Source organism: Dermacentor andersoni, chromosome 1 (genome assembly GCF_023375885.2).
Source record: "Dermacentor andersoni chromosome 1, qqDerAnde1_hic_scaffold, whole genome shotgun sequence".
Classification (NCBI taxonomy): domain Eukaryota; kingdom Metazoa; phylum Arthropoda; class Arachnida; order Ixodida; family Ixodidae; genus Dermacentor; species Dermacentor andersoni.
Window position 1 is genome coordinate 413,194,181 of NC_092814.1, and position 12,819 is coordinate 413,206,999.

The 12,819-nt window shown below is 47.0% G+C and overlaps 1 long non-coding RNA gene across 2 annotated transcripts; it reads right to left on the minus strand.

Annotated features, from left to right (window-relative positions):
• Nucleotides 1–577: 577 nt before the first annotated feature.
• Nucleotides 578–11,478, minus strand: LOC129381820 (uncharacterized). 2 transcript variants are annotated; one of them, XR_008609956.2, is made up of 3 exons: nucleotides 10,896–11,478; nucleotides 9,830–9,965; nucleotides 578–1,336 (listed from the first exon to the last, which is right to left on the minus strand). It is a non-coding gene; the product is annotated as an uncharacterized lncRNA (long non-coding RNA). The 2 variants fall into 2 exon arrangements; XR_011892120.1 differs by lacking the exon at nucleotides 10,896–11,478 and having other exon boundaries at nucleotides 578–808; nucleotides 1,233–1,336; nucleotides 9,830–10,036.
• Between the last annotated feature and the right edge of the window lie 1,341 nt (nucleotides 11,479–12,819).

The following is a 12,819-nucleotide window of genomic DNA, read 5'->3' on the forward strand; positions in this document are numbered from 1 at the left end:
GCTGCTGGGGACTGAGGGCCGAGGTTTGATTGTTCTATTCATACAGAAGGTCAAGTACTGGCCAAGTACTGCACCAAGGTGGCCAATCCTGCTCTGGTGAGGGAGTGCATTACCGGTTCTGGTCACCGGGGTCAGGCCACCAGGCCTGTTTATACAGCTGTATCAACATGTGGATTTTTTTTATCCAGTGGAAAATTGTGTGGCACCGGGATTTGAACAACAGTCCTTTTGCACGTGAGGCAGATGCTCTACCTCTACGCTATCGCATCGGGGCGCAAGTAGTAAGTAATTATACAGAAAGCGTTTTATTTACTGTAATTGGAGGATTGGAGCAGATTAGTTCGACCACTCAAGGAGTGGGAACGGTTCAACTGTCAGAACCCCAACAAAAGGACTGGAATCACATAAACCACAACTCTGAAGGAATGAAGTGGGAATAGAATGGAGCGCCCCCACTCGGCAATTCTGCACCATGCTGATATATCCTGTTCTTGGGCGATGCCAGCTGCGCTGGCATTGCCCAAGAACAATATATATATATATTATATATATATATATATATATATACACACACGCGCGCAGTGCACAGACTGGTACCCTAGGTAGGGGCTAGGACTCGCATAAACTATAGTGTTCTCCACAAATGTGACGAGTACCAGGCCACCGAACTCCTTGCCCTGTGCACGTTGCTGTCTATCTTCATGAGCCTAGATCCTGATGCAACCACTGGTGCCACACTGCTATTTTCAAAGGCCACCACTAAGTGAAGCGCCAGGGACCGCCCAGGCCAGGGGACATCGGCTTGGTCCTATATACAAACGACAGTAAACTTCAAATTGACAGGACTACGAATTGGATTAGTAAATTCTTATCTAACCGGTACCAATTTGTAACTATTAATTAACTTTCTTCTCCGCGATCGCTAGTAAGATCTGGTGTGCCACAAAGCTCTGTATTGGGACCAATTTTATTCCACCACAAACATGGCTCCACACAATAGTTTTGTTTGAAAACATATGTGAGTGCATATGCTTGTATTGGACAGCGAGAATAATTAAGAGTCAGTAAGCAATGTCAAATACATGCAATCTGGCTTACAAAACAAAAGGAACTGGTCACTATTTAGTAATAGTTTTCCTTTGTGTGAAACAACTTCACCCTTGAAAAGTTCCTCATTCTACAAAGGTTTATAAGTGAAATATAGAAATATTTGGATGTATTTGAGTTATCACCTGGCCCAAGGAACTTCTAGTGGCAGCCTGTCTCGATCTCTCAATTCCTGGCACTGCCCAATATACAGCATGCTTGACTGCTGCAGTAGTCAAGTGCTCTGCAGCTGTAGGAAACCGAGGGACAAGGGTTGATTGCACAATTTATGGCATTTCCAAATTTTTAACTTAGTACCATCTCTATACTATGTCGACACTATGCCACTAGACCATTGGTGTGCTGCAGTCATCATAACTTTAATTACTCATCGTATACACAAGCTAGACAACTGTTTAGGCAAAATTTTAAACTGCGCGAGGAAGACAGAACGTGAACTGAAACATAGACACACACAAAGCACAGGCTTCCAACTGGTTTTATTTTGTGAAAGCAAAGAATATATAAGGTACTTCAATATAGCAAAACAAGGAGCAATTGCAAATAATTTGTGCACGAGGTATTGACGAAAAATATCAAGGCCATGTATGCATTAGGAGTGCAGGAGAGTCTTAATGTGCCCATCTAAGACTTCAATTCTTTCCTTGAGAATCTCCTCTTGCAGTGCAAGAGCTGCGACAGCAAAAGCTGCCTGCCTTATGAGGAACAGAATAAATTCCTTTCGAAGGCAAACTCAAGAACAGAAAGAGAAGTCATCAAGGCATTCCACATCGCTAAAAGCTGTGACAACTAAGTTAGCTCACCTTCTTGATCCCTATCAAGGAAAGAAATAGAATTCTTAGATGGGCACATTGGGACTCTACTGCGCTCTTAATGCACAGGTGGCCTTGCTATTTTTTGTCACTTCCTCGTGCACAATTTCTTTGCGAATGTTCTTTGTTTTGCCATTTTGAAGAACCTTATAAACTCTCTGCCTTCACCAAACAAAGCCAGTCGGAAGTCTACACTTTGTGCATGCATCTATGTTTTTGTTCATGTCCTGTCTTCCTCGCAGAGTTTAAAATTTTGCTGAAGCTTCGAGCTGACTAGCCCAAAACATGCCTTACTTCAGTGTACAGCTGGGCTTGTTGGTAAAGCTACACAATGCAGCTCAAGTGTGTGTCTGCTCTTCCGTGTTCTCATGATGTGGCTCAGCCTTGAGTGCATGTGTAGTTTCAATACTGGCTACTATATTTTAACGACTAATACAATTTCTATCTTCAACTTCCAGCCAGACAGAGTACTTCATACTACATTCTGAACATTGCTGCAGTGTAGCAGGATTTCTGTCTAATGCATTGGCCTCTACCACCAAATGCCTGAGAAATTAAAAAAAGTTATGTAGATTCCAAGCACAGTGGGGATTCATGTTACAGGAGGCATACTGCAGGTAAATGGCTACATAGTGTTGGTTCGGGTTCTTCCAAACATTGCAGTGTTGACCAATGTGTTTGTGTATGGTGAGTGATTGCATATATGACACAAGCTTTGTGAGGAGAGTACGAATGCAAAGGCATGGTTTCTTTGCCTCTTTCCTAACACTTTGTGGCGGCTGCTGTTTTGAAGAGTGGGAAACTTGGCTTATGCAGTATGTGCAAATGGGTTTGAGACTTTTAAGACCAATTTCCTTGAGGCAAAGTTTAGCATGGAGTCAGTTTTGTCACAAGGAAGTTATTCCTATTCACACATGCCTGTTTTGTTTTATGTTTTTTCATTTAGTTTCAGGTCCACCTAAATTATTGCCGTCATGACAGCCGTCACATATTATATGGTAGCATCAATCTTTGTATTAATCATTCGAGTATTGAAATCTAAAAGTTTGCAGCAGTGTAAAAGGACAAGAGGAGAGAGGAGAAGAGAGGTTGCAGTGTAACAGAAATAGGCAAGCACTAATTGAGCGACAAGACCACTGGACTCAGGAAAAGCAGATTTAGCTGAAACACAGCAGCCTGTAAGGAAGAGACGGAACATAATTCTTTGTGAAGCTTAGTCTGCATCAGTTTTATATACCATCGGAGATCATGAACATGCCAGAGGCAAAGCATACTGTTACGGGGATGTTGGGAGTATAGAAAGACTGTATTTACAATATATATTGTCACGTGGTAGTGACGGTAGAGAAGGCAGCAAAACTATGATTAACGAAACAAGCGTTTTATTGGGCGAACTTGTGCCCTCAAAAGACGCTACACTCAAAGAAGAATGGTAGCGGCGAACACGACCGGCGGTCGTCGAAAATCTGATGAGCGGATCAAGCGCGTCGGCTTTTATACATCTGTCGTCGAATGTTCCAGAGCAGTCACTGGGACCTGCGTGCCTTCCACAACGTTCCACATTATTCGCGTCGCGCACACATGCAATCAGATAACACAAGTTGCAGTGAAAGACAGTGGACGGAACCATCGATAACATTCGAGAAACTTCTTTTACATGCAGGCGCGTCCTGTGCTGTGCGATAACATTTGTTAGGCGGCGAGAAGTGGTCACCCAATAAAGATAAAGAAGTACACGTGTCAATATACAAGATGAGGCAGAGTAGTTAAGATGGCTGACCACCAACAGCACGCAGCAGCCAGCGTGCTGCGGTCTTCTTCCTCTCTTTTTTCATCCTTCCGTAACAGGACCCCCAGGTGGTGAAGCGCCGTCTTGGCTCATGGTAGGCAAAGAATCGCGAGCGAAGTATGGCTTCAGCCGCGAAACATGCACGACGTCAACAGGCGTCAGACTTGAGGATTCATCAAACTGAAGTGGCGAAATCTCGTAATTTATGTTGTTAACTTGACTTAGGACTTCATAAGGCCCTGTGTAGTGAGAGAGAAGCTTCTGGGAGAAGCCAACCCGACGACATGGTGACCAAAGGAGCATCCAAGCACCTGGTGCGAACTTAACATCGCGATGGCATCAGTCATAACTCTTTTGGTATATGCTGCGGGGCTAATAAACGAGGTCGGGCGACTTGACATGCCCTGTGAGCGCGATTGATGACTTCATGAGCATGGTCAGTTGCAACACGTGGCACAGAAGGGATTATGATGTCAAAGGGCAAAGTGGGGTTGCAACCATACAAAAGATAAAAGGGTGAATATCCCGCAGTGTCACGTCGAGACAAGTTATACACAAACGGCAGTAAGGCCAGCGTGGTGTCCCAGTCGCGGTGATCGTTGGAGACCTACATCGACAGCATCTCTGTGATTGTTCGGTTGAGACATTCCATAAGACCGTTTGTTTGTGGGTGGTAGGCGGTGGACAGCTTATGCTCAGTGGCACAAGAGCGGACGAGGCCGTCAACAACTAGAGACAAGAATGAGCAGCTGCGGTCTGTAATAACTGTCGAGGTGCACCATGGTGGAGAATGACGTCGTGGAGGAGAATATCAACGTCTGTTGCACAGCTAGTCTGCAATGCCTTTGTAATCGCATAGCGTGTCATGTAATCAGTAGCGATGGCAGTCGACTTGTTAGCTCTAGTTGTCGTCGGAAAAGTGCCAGGTAAGTCAAGGCCTAAGCGAGAGAACGGTTCACAGGGAACTTCAACTGGATGGAGTCATCCGACAGGTGGTAGGGGAGGTTTCTTCCGGCACTGACACAATTCGCAAGTTGCGACATAACAGTGCACAAAGCAGTAGCGACCTGGCCAGAAGAACCGGCGTTGTACATGATCATATGTATGCAAAACTTCAAGGTGTCCCACCGTCGGTGCATCGTGAAGTTGTTCAAGAGCAACAGATTGCAGATGATGAGGACGGCCAAGGAGCAACTCAGGGCCATCAGCGTTCATATTGCGGTGGTAGAGGATGCCGTTGCACGGCAAGAACATGTGGCATGTGCCATCAGTGCTGTCGGAGTGATTGCACTCCGGCAATGTATGGACTGTAAGGACTCGTTGCGTTGTTGTTCGGTGCGCATGTCAGTCATGTCAGTGAAAGCCATCACGCAGGTCACCGGATCATGCACAGAAGGATCAAGTGGATCCATGGGGTGACGAGAGGCAGTTAGTGTCCTTGTGGAGGCATCCAGTCTTGTAACTGACAATAAATGAAAATTCCTGGAGCCACAAAGCCCAGCCACCAAGCCGTCCTGTCGGGTCCCGGAGGGAAGACAGCCGGCAGAGTGCGTGGTGGTCTGTAACGACCGAAAATGTACGGCCGTACAAATATGGCCGGAACTTTACGACAGCCCAAACTAAAGCGAAGCACTCCCACTCGGTGATGGGGTAATTTCTCTCGGCAGGTGACAGCAGGCGGCTGGCGTAAGCTATCACGCACTCCGTACCATTCTGTTGTTGATCGAGAACAGCGACGATGCCATGGCCGCTTGCGGCAGTGTAGACTTCGGTCGGTGGATCAAAGTGGGCAAGTATGGGAAGGGTGGTCAGAAACCTGATGAGAGCGGCAAACGCATGAGCCTGCTCCGGGCCCCATGAGAATGGTGTGTTCTTCTTTTTGATCTGTCAAAGGCCGAGCAATGTTGGCAAGGTTTTTGATGAAACGATGAAAGTAAGAACACAGGCCGAAGAAGCAGCGCATGTCAGAAGCAGAATGTGGCACAGGGAAACTGCGTATGGCACGAACTTTTTCCGAATCTGGTTGGACACCGGATGCGTCAATGAGGTGCCCCAACACGGTAATCTGACGGTGCCCAAATTGACACTTCGTGGAGTTGGAGGCCAGCTTTTCAGAAGACCGCAATAATGGCAGTGAGTCGGGTAAGGCAGCTGCCCAACATGGGAGAAAAAACAGCTTCGTCAAGGTAACAAAGACAGGTGGTCCATTTGTAGCATCGCAGAAGAGAGTCCATCACAAGTTCAAATGTCACAGGAGCATTGCATAGGCAAAAGGGAATGACTTTGAATTGATATAAGCCATCCGGTGTGATGAAGGCTGTCTTCTCCAACCATTTCATCAACCGAAATCTGCCAGTAGCTGGATCGAAGATCGATGGACGATAAGTATTTAGCTCTGTGCAAGCAGTCCAAGGCGTCATCGATGCATGGTAGTGGGTAGACGTCTTTTCGCGTGATCTCATTTAAGTGGCAATAATCGACGAAAATATGCCAGGCACCATCTTTCTTTTTTCACACGGACGACAGGCGTAGGGCTGGCTGATGGCTCGATGACCCCTTTGCGGAGCGTTTTGCCCACCTCTGATTGGATGACTCGACGTTCAGCATGCGATGCACGATAGGGACGTTGACAAATAGGATTTGTGTCTCCAGTGTTTATATGGTAGTGAACAACAGATGTTCAGCCTAAAGGCCTGTTGCCGAAATCAAAGATTCCACTGTACGATTCAAGCAGGAGACGTATGTCCCTGGCCTGTGCAGAGGTGAGGTTAAGTGCAGTCATTTTCGCAAAGTCGTCCGTAAAGGAACCAGAGCTGGGCGCTGCGATTGGCACTAATAAACCACTCTCAGAATTCAGACTCACAATATCAAATTCAGAACCACTAGAAACGCTGTCCAAGAACATGCTGGCCAGAATCACTTGACGGCACAGGCTCAAATTCAGAAGAGGTAAAACAATGTCATTATTAGTAACCGTGACCGGTTCAAAGCACATCGATGATGGGGCGAAGCACATATTCACCATCAGGAAACTGTGGCTGGGCGGTCAAAGTGACGTAAGTAACTGCTTCGAGTGACAGACGCACATCACGACGCGAGCACAAGTGCGGTGGGGCGGTGCTCGGAGCATCGGCGAGTTGAGGCAGTTCTAACTGAAGAACGTCGGCCGTGCAGTCGAGGAGAGCAGAATGAGTGGATAAAAAGTCAAATCCTAGAATAATGTTGTGAGGGAAGATGTTGCTCACAGTAAAGAGAACAGAAGTAGGGCGGCCAGCTATACTTGCAGTATACATTCCAAGAACCAGCATTCCACCGTCAGCCATATGAAGCACTCGGGCAGCTGCTGGGGTGAGGACCTTCTTTAAACGACTACGCAGGCTAGCACTCATCACAGGTATGCGGGCTCCACTGTCGATGAGTGTTTGTACAGCTATGCTGTCTATTTTAACGCCAATTACACTTCTCCTTGTGTGCCTAGACAGAGGATTTGCTGCAGCATTAGGCAATGCAGCACCACCTCCGAGGGCTGCATTTCTTAGTTTTACGAACGGGTGCGGCCAAACGCCACAGGGGACGAAAGGCGACGTGGCTGTGGCGAACGCGAAGATGGGCGACGTGTTTGCGGTGAACGAGACTGGTGTCCGTGCGGCGATGGTGAGCGACTGTACCACATGTTCCTAGCAGAGTTGGCGCTGTTAGATTCGGCGGTGAGCGAAACATTGCGGGCATTTTCATCACAACGGCTCAGGTTAGTCGGCATGCGAAGTGTTAAGGGCCACAAGTTGTGACAGTATCAGGCGACATGACCAATGCAGCAGCAGGTGAAACATATCGGCTGGTCGTCCGCAGTTCTCTACTCAGTCGGGTTGCGATAACGCGGAGAGAAGCGTCAGGGTGGAGCAAAAATAATAGTAGAAAGGCGTTTGTTAGCTCTGGGATTGGCAACAGCACAGACAGAACGTAAGCCAATGTTTTCAAGTTCTTGGTGAATGATGGCTTTTAAGAAGGGGACTGAAAATGTTGTAGCATCAGGGATAGGCAAACAGAAATGCAGGCGCCATCGCATCCAGTTCACGTCAACGATTCGCACCACATCCTCCGATGGCGACGCATGCTGCTGTGTGGGTTGATCTTCACACGGCGTTGCAGCAGTAGTGGGAAGTCTGGCGAATGGTTGCAAGACGCATCGGCTTTTGGCGTGCTGGAATTGTTGGCACTCTTTAAAGATAACATCAACTGTAGAGCAGCTTTTGCACATGAGCAGATTAAAGGCGTCGTCAGCAACCCTTAAGCACATGACTGACCTTCTCAGCTTCTGTCATGTCGTGATCGGGTTTGCTTTACGACAAAGTGCCAGCATGTCTTGGATGTAGAAGAGATAGGACTCCGTGGGAGATTGGGTACAGGAGGCCTATTCCTGTTTTGCGTCAATTTTACGGCCGGCTGGTTTGCCAAACAACTCTGTCAACTTCTCTTTGCATTGGTCCCAGCTGGTTAGCTCCTTTTCGTGGTTTTCATACCACACCTTTGCTGTGCCTCTTAGGTAGAACAACAGGTTAACTCGCACACGCGTGGGGTCCCATCTGTTGATTCCACTCACACGTTCGTACATAGCCACCCACTTTTCAACATCGGTGCCATTGGTCCCACAGAAAGTTCCAGGATCCTTGGGTTGCGCAACCACAACCTTGGCTATGCCCGATGACAAGGTACAGCAAGATGCTACTTTACCCCCAGATGTCACCTCTTATGACATTTCAAGGCAGCGAGACTGAGACTGCACTGTATTCAGCGGCACTGACAACCATGATGTAGAGGATTGACTTTCCCCCTATGTACAACACATCAGCAGAATAAGAACAAGGAAATGCCCCACACAGGTGCATGGCACTAAACTGGATGCACTACCTGCTGTATGCAAGGGAGAATGAGGAAGAATGAGCTTCCCGTTACTCCTGAGCCATACCTACAACTGTTTTTATGGGCACAGCATTGAAGCTGCAATTGAGGTAATGCCTCATGAAAAACAAAGCACAATACGTCAACACAGAGGAACCAAAACAACTGAACACACAACTTCACACCGAAATAGACACAACACCTGCTTTATGTTGCATCTGAGCTGAAACGGGTGAATCCCAAACTCTGTGTCACATAACATCTGAAAGAATTAGCTGCTACAAGAGAACCAGCGAGAATAATCTGGCGCGCTATGCATGCATCTTTAGCCTAATGGGTAAAGAATTGGGCTGCTGCACTAAGGACCCAGATTAACGACCCACCATCAGGCACGTTACTATTATTGAGCCTATCTGACTGGATGTACGAAGAAGCCAAGAGACTGCTCATGATAATGCTTTGCATAAGAGACAACGAAGCTGAACCCACGTTTTCTGCCTTGTGCTTGCAATGCTCTACCAAGTGAGCTTCAACGGCAGTTGTCCCAATGTCAATCTTCTTGGATAGCTGCGCATATGTACTAAGCAAAGCCGTGGGAGTGCTAGGCAGCAGCACTCACAGTTATGATGGCAGACGTGTAGTATTCTTTAAAGCACCCACATTACAAAGCACATGATCTTAGAAGCTGACAACTGGCTAATAAACACTCGTTTTCTACCATGAGGCCCCAAGGCAGCCGAAATCAAAACATTTGTATCTTATGAGCGAGAAAAATCAGGGGAATCATGCAGCTCAATTTTTTGTTTATAACAAGCATGTGGTGGCAACAGGCAATGAAGCAACAGTGACTATATAGAAAAATGGGTTAGAGCTTACGACAATCATTGGCAGCTCACACTATAATGCTTTCTCTAGTTTATTGTCGCAAGACATCTGGCAGCAAATCCTCTGGATTCTTCTTCTACTATGTCTTTTGCAACTGAAATTTTAAATGTGTGTAATACTTCATGGCAACTTAGAACACTTAAATGGTTAAGCATCTCCATACCTTAAATTTGTGGACCAGCTTTGTCACCTTTCTAGAACAATAACTCTCTGGTGTCATACATCACTCAAAGCAACTAATTCTCACTCAAACCACTACTTATTAAATCTACCTTTAGATGAGCAGTACCTGCATTAGACGCAGCTGCATACCCTTTTAGCAAATGGATATACATACCACGCTCAGACTGAGCAAACCAAACAAACCAACAGCAACCAGTACTTGTGTCCATTTGTCTTCAACGAGGCAGAGACAGGCCAGGTCTCGATAAACACAACAAATATAAGGTGCAGGCAGAGGAAATAAGCAGAAGCTGTAAAGACAGCAGCAAAGTGAAACAAATTAGACAAGTTTGCAGACAGTCAGCGATCTGGGCCGAGGACAATTCACAAAGTTACTGCCACAATTAGAAGCAAATGCTCCTCATGCAACAAGAAAAAACACGTTTTAGCTGTAAACAGCACGACTGCGCGGGGTTGATTGATATTCTAAACACAGCACATACAACAATTAAAGCAGACACATTACTTGTGTCATCTGTCTTCTTGCTGTTTTTACAATATCGGTCACGGTTGCAAAGCTACGCACATGATCTATGAACGAAAGCAACGGACGTGCATATAAAGTTTGGTGAGCCGATTCATACTCATATATGTTTAATTTTGAAAGTTCCCGTAAAATTTTAGTGATAGTAGTAGCAGCAGTAAAGTGGTTTCGTTTACCAGCTCGCTCACAACGTACGCATTGTATGATTTAACTCCACGGCTCGCAAAGGAGCTACTAAGAAGCTTTAAGTGAAGGAAATACGCTTTCGTTATCTCGCTGCAACGAATGAAAGCCTCTGACGCCCATACCGCGGTCAGCAGTGAGAAAGGTAATTAAATGCAGCAATGCGCTGCATGGGTAAATAAGAAAGGCATAGCGTAGTCATCCTATAGAGATGGAGAAAAATAGACTTAAGAACGCGATAAACATCATAGGATGACATCCACGCTAGTGGAGTGCATGCATTTCTGGCGCGTGGAAGATGGCGCTGTTTTTTTGTTCCTTTTTTTACATCGGTGCAGCGCGTAGGAACTGCGGCGTTGAAGGTACGAACGAATAAATTATGCTGCGATCACTGCGGGACCTGCGACAACCGTTTCGTGTTCCTTCGAATTTCGAGATCACATCGACCACAGCTCGAATGCGCAACCGGTTTTTTACGTGTCAGCAAGAGAACGGGTAATCGCACAACACTTACCGTTGTTCCAAGTACGTCGCGGTAGCACCAGCAGTTGTGCAACAAATGTCATCAAGCCCTGGCCCACCGCAGTGTCTGCAACTTGAAGCTTCTAAGCATTCGCCAAAAACTAAAAGCGGACCACATCCATACCTACGCGCGCGAATGAGACGCGAGCCATGCCGTCTGAGTTCGAGAGTAGTTATTTCATAAAAGCAAAAACAAACAGCAATGTGATGTCACATCCGGTAAATCCAACTTGTCCTCCTTTCTCACCTTCTCTCAGCTAACGCATGCGCAGCGACCACGGAGCCCTCGGGGGCGATGTTCAGGTCTAAAGCCCCTCAATCTCCCAAAGTAGCGCCATTCGCTTCCCTCCTCCTCCGCTCGGCGCGGCCTCGACGGTGGCGCCGCCGGTGGTGGGCCTGCCGTAGCAGACGACGGCTAACACGCTACGGGAGGAAATCCGCAGAAAAGTTCGTTCGAGCCCTGCGGAGCAGTTTTTTCAATCGAGATCTTTCTTCGTCAGTCGGTAACTGGCCTTTAGAATTTCGTGTTAGAATTGCGAAGGAAATAGAGAAAATGACCATTATTCAAGGCGTATTTAAGGCGTAAAGCTCGCGACGTTGAGAGTTCGCGTTGCTGCAACACGACGCAAGCACGCGGTGTACTCAAACACGCGCGTAATTACCAAAATTTCAGGTGTTGACAGCGTGAAAGTATGTGTACGTGGTTTCGTAGGTTCATTCACGTACCTGCAGGACACTTTTGTTCGGTCGGCGCGTGAGAGATTCCGGCTGTGTGCGGTCAGCAATGCCTGGCAACAGGGCCGTTTTTTCATTGCGGGGTGTTTTGGTAATCGTGACGATATACTGTTTTTTTTTTACAAGTACTGCTCCAGGAGGGCACATGTAATGGCTAACAGAGGCCTCTGAAGAGCACGTAACATTATACTAATGCAGGCGTCGCAGGGAGTGTTCGCATACAAAATTGGCTGCCCGCGATCTTATACTCCCTTTGCATGCACAGGCTTCGGCGAGCTCCATCCAGCGCTGGTTCTAGCTTTGGTGTTCCCGTTGCCGCTTTCGTGCCCTGGAGGCGCCGTCAATAATACGAAATAATGACAAGTTGTTACACTAGTAAATAAAATTTATTGAAGAAATACAATCGCGCCGAGGCGCCAACTTGTAAAGCAGCGCTAGCGCGCGGGTATTATGAAACGCCAACGAGGAATTTACCGGCCCACGTACGACTCTACGATCAAAGTGCACGTTAAACATCCCCAGGCGAGCTAGATAAAGTTATCCGGAACCATACACTACGACCTCCATCCTAGCTTTAGTCGCTTCGGAACGTTAAAAACATTAATCACCACAAACCAAATCTATACATGCGGGCGTACAGTCGAAGCTAAAAGACTGCATCGTAAGTCATAGTGAGCCTTGCAATAGCGTCGAGAATGTGCTAACTTCTGGTGGAGCTCAAAACACACCCTAAATAAAGTCGCTTTTATGTCACAGGCCAACTGCAGATGCGTGTATATCACCGCAAGACGATACTACATGAAACAAAGAGAGCACATTCGAAAAAAGAAAGTCAAACGACGCGCTAAAAACCACGCAGAGCATGAACACCCACTTTTTCGAAGCGGAAGGCGTGAACTAGGCTCAAAATAAGAGGTTGTGAGTAGCCGTGGCCCTTACTTCACTAAGCCGTGTGTTCTTTGCCACTTCCTCGAAGTCAGCCCGCCCGATCCTGCGAATCCACACTTCTTTTTGCGTTGCGCCCGCCGGACGGCAAAGCAAAAAGCTTTTTGCCCTCGCTGTGTCTGTTGCGGCAACCGAAGGCGCAGCAGCATATGGCATTCATGCATGGCCCTGCACATTCTATTACGCTAACGCACTCCGCCAGTCCGCCTGCCGTACTTTCGTCGCGCAGGCCCAAC